Source organism: Herpailurus yagouaroundi, unplaced genomic scaffold (assembly GCF_014898765.1).
Source record: "Herpailurus yagouaroundi ecotype Mexico unplaced genomic scaffold, PumYag 216, whole genome shotgun sequence".
NCBI classification, from domain to species: domain Eukaryota; kingdom Metazoa; phylum Chordata; class Mammalia; order Carnivora; family Felidae; genus Herpailurus; species Herpailurus yagouaroundi.
This window is the reverse complement of record NW_024412447.1, coordinates 9,821,361-9,824,758: the sequence shown is the minus strand read 5'-3', so window position 1 is coordinate 9,824,758 and position 3,398 is coordinate 9,821,361.

The window sequence follows — 3,398 nt, the reverse complement described above, 5'->3', positions numbered from 1 at the left end:
TCCGCCACGTCGCGGGGCGCTGGCCATCGCCGAGCCGCCCGCGTGCGTCCGGGCGCCCCGGCAGCGCGCAGGGAAGCCGCCCGAGGGAGAGGAGGCGCCGAGCCCGCTGAGCCGCCACAGCCGCTGCCACTCGAGCGGCCGCGGAGCCAGAGCGGGCGCCGCCTCCCGGGGCCGCCGCTACAAGCCTCGGGGCGGGGCGCCTGGCGGACACGCCCAGAGGCGGGCCCTCCGCGCGCCGGGCACGCCCCCCCGCCGGGCTTTAAAGGCGCCGCGTCTCGCCGCCGCGCCGGGGCATCAGTGTAGGCGAGTCCCGGCGGTATGGGCTGCACGTGCGCCCTGGACACGCGCGCTCACACTCGGTGCTTCCCCTTCCCTTGCTTTCCCCGCTCTCCCAGCGACTCATGTCGAAGTCGAAGACTTCCCCGCCCTCCACCCCGGGTCTCCTCTCTTTACCCCAGGCGGCAGACCATTGTTAGAGGCCTCCACGCGTTGGGAAGCCTCCGGCTTGTATTCCAGTGCTTCCTGTGCCTTCACCAGTTGTATGTGAGTTTTGGGCTCTTCTCCCTCAGCCTCAGTTTCCTTTTCTGTAAAACAGGCAGATAGATAATCCTGTAAAAACAAGCACACATGCTGCTTATGGGTCACGCTGCACACTTGACTTCATTGGTCTCTACTCCTCAATCCTGGTGGGGAAACTGAGGCTCAGAGGAGTCACATACCCACGGGTATGAAGCTATTAGGTGTTGCATTTGTTACTGTCTCCGAACTTATTTTTCTTGTTTTCTTGTTGTTTTTAAGATATTATTTTTTTTAAGTAATCTTAAATGAGTAAGGTCCGAACTTACAACCCCGAGATCAAGACTCATGTACTCTACCAATGGCACCAGCCAGGCGCTCTCCCCACCCCCATACTGGTTTCATAAGGTTGCTGCGCTCCCCTGGGGGACACAGTCTCCGCCCCCCCCCCCCACCCAGGGTGCCACCTGGCCACCTCTGGGACACCCTTAGAAAGTGCTTCCCTTAGAGCTGAAAGACTGGGCTTTTTATTGATTGATTATTTTTTAAAATTTATTTTTGGGAGAAGACAAGCAGGGGAGGGGCAGAGAGAAGGGGACAGAAGATCCAAAGTGGCTCTGTGGCTGACAGCAGCGAGCCCGATGTGGGGCTCGAACTCACGATCCGCAAGATCATGACCTGAGCTGAAGTTGGAGGCTCAACAGACCCCCCAGAGCGTCACCGAGGTGCTCCATGGACTCTGGGCTTTTTAAATCAAAGTATAATTGACACATAACCTCATACTAGTTTCACATGCACAGCATGACTCGCTGTTTGCGCACGTTGGGAAATAATCAGCCCCCATGTCGAGTGGTCACCATCTGGCATGGTACACAGTTACACATTTTTTTTCACCAGTGATGAGAACTTCCAAGATTCACTCCCCACCGCCCTGCCAGTCCCCGGCAGAGCCCTGTTCTCCTTCCTGTGCCTGCAGAGCAGAGGGGCGATACACAGCAACGTCCCATGGGTACCTTAGGAGTCCACCTCATACCCTCCTCACCTAAACCTGAGAGCCATCAGGATGACATGAGACTGTTACCCCCCTGCTTCCATGGGCAGCTCCTCAACCACGGGGAGCGAGGAGGACAGTTGGGTTCACCAGTGCACAGTGCGGTATCTGTGACCCCCTACGGGTGTGGCTCAGTCCGCCAGTGACAATGAGTGAGATCTGGAACCGCGACCCCTGAGCAGCCTACCCCGCCCCACCCTGCCTGGGGTTGTTGGGGGCCACTTGGAGTCCCAGAGTACCTGTGTCTGCCCTGCCAGCTTCCCACCATGGCTCCCAGAGAAGCTCTGCAGGGAAACACAAATGCCACCCAGCAGACCACCCACGGGGCTCTGCTCTGGTCTGGGACTCACTTAGAGACTATGGTCCCACCCCCACCCCAGGCCCTGCCCCGTCTGTCCTCACCCCCTTGACTTAGACGTACCTGGGAAACTCAGACTCCACAGGTCCAGACGCACTAGCAGCTGCTCAGGGTGCTGAGACATAGGCTGAGGGAGAGACCTGCCCTGCAGGGGGGCTGGGAGAGGGGCCCAGGACCTCCCATGAACGATGCAGGCCCTGGGCCAGGCACTTCACACAGTGGCCTTTCTAACCCTCCTAACAGTCTTGCAAGGACTTTTGTAACCATTTTACAGATGAGGAATTGAGGCACAGGAAACCCTAGATAATTTGCTGGGATTACACAGCTCGGAAGGATCAGGGTGGGCGTTCAGGCTCTTCCATGGCATGAGGCTGCCTGTCACCAGCAGAGGAAGGGCACCTGCCCCTTGTGGCACGTGGTGGGGACTCAGGCTGGTGCACTCACACCGTTTAGAGACTTGCCTGCAGGGAAGGGAGAAGGAAAGGTGGCGGGCGCTCTGTGTTGGGTGTGCACCCAGCCTCATGCTCTCGGAGTGGCCCTGTGAGATTGGGCATCCGTGGAGGGGCACACAGCCTTGTGGCCAGCGCATAGCGTGCACTCAGCCCACCTGAGCCACGACGGGTGCGGCTACAAGCTCCCGACCTTCCCAAGGAGGTAGGGTATCTTGCAAAAAAAGGACCTGGCATTGACCCCCTGGTCAAGGATAACAGTTTCCCAAAATGTCAGCAGCAGCTTCCCATTGCCCAGGGTGAAGCCCACGCTCCTGGGGATGAAGCCCTTCCAGGCACAGCCCCCAACTCGCCTCTTCGTTTCCTGCCGTGACTTCCCCCGCCCACTGTATCCCCCCCCCCACCTCCCCACCCCCTCAATGGAAGCACCAAGCCACATCCTGCCATCATGCCTCCAATCTCCCCAGACCAGGAGGCCTTTCTCTCCTGCCCTGCTTGGCACAACCAGCCTCCAGCATCACCTCGCAGGGGCAGTCCCCCAGCCCAGCTCTCCTAGATGGGGCTGGAGGGTCTGCTCTTTGGGCCCAGGGTCCTTGTCCCCGCACTGTGCACTCAGTTAGCCCTCCATCCATCCCCACTCCACCCTAATACCAGCAGCTGCTCGAGGACCTTGGGAACATTTTATTTCTCTGTGTGTCTGGCCTCCAGGAGGCAGAGGTGCATGAATGATAGCGGGGGCCCCGCGTCAGGGTGTGTGTAGGAGGTGGGGGCTCCAGAGGTGCCCCTCTGCTGGCAGCCGGGCGGGGAGGCTGAGGCCGGTGGAGGCTTTTCCCACCACCAGCCCTGGCCTGGGAGCCAGGTTTTTTGTGCTCCTGTCCCCCAGCAGGGCGGAGAGGAGTCTTGGGGCCCTTCCTATGTAGCAATGGGGGAGAGGGCGCCCCAGGAGCTGGGGGATGCCTGGACTCTCACCATGGCAACAGCTGCTCCTGGGAAGCCAGAGGTGGGGGTGTGGAAGGGCCCCTCC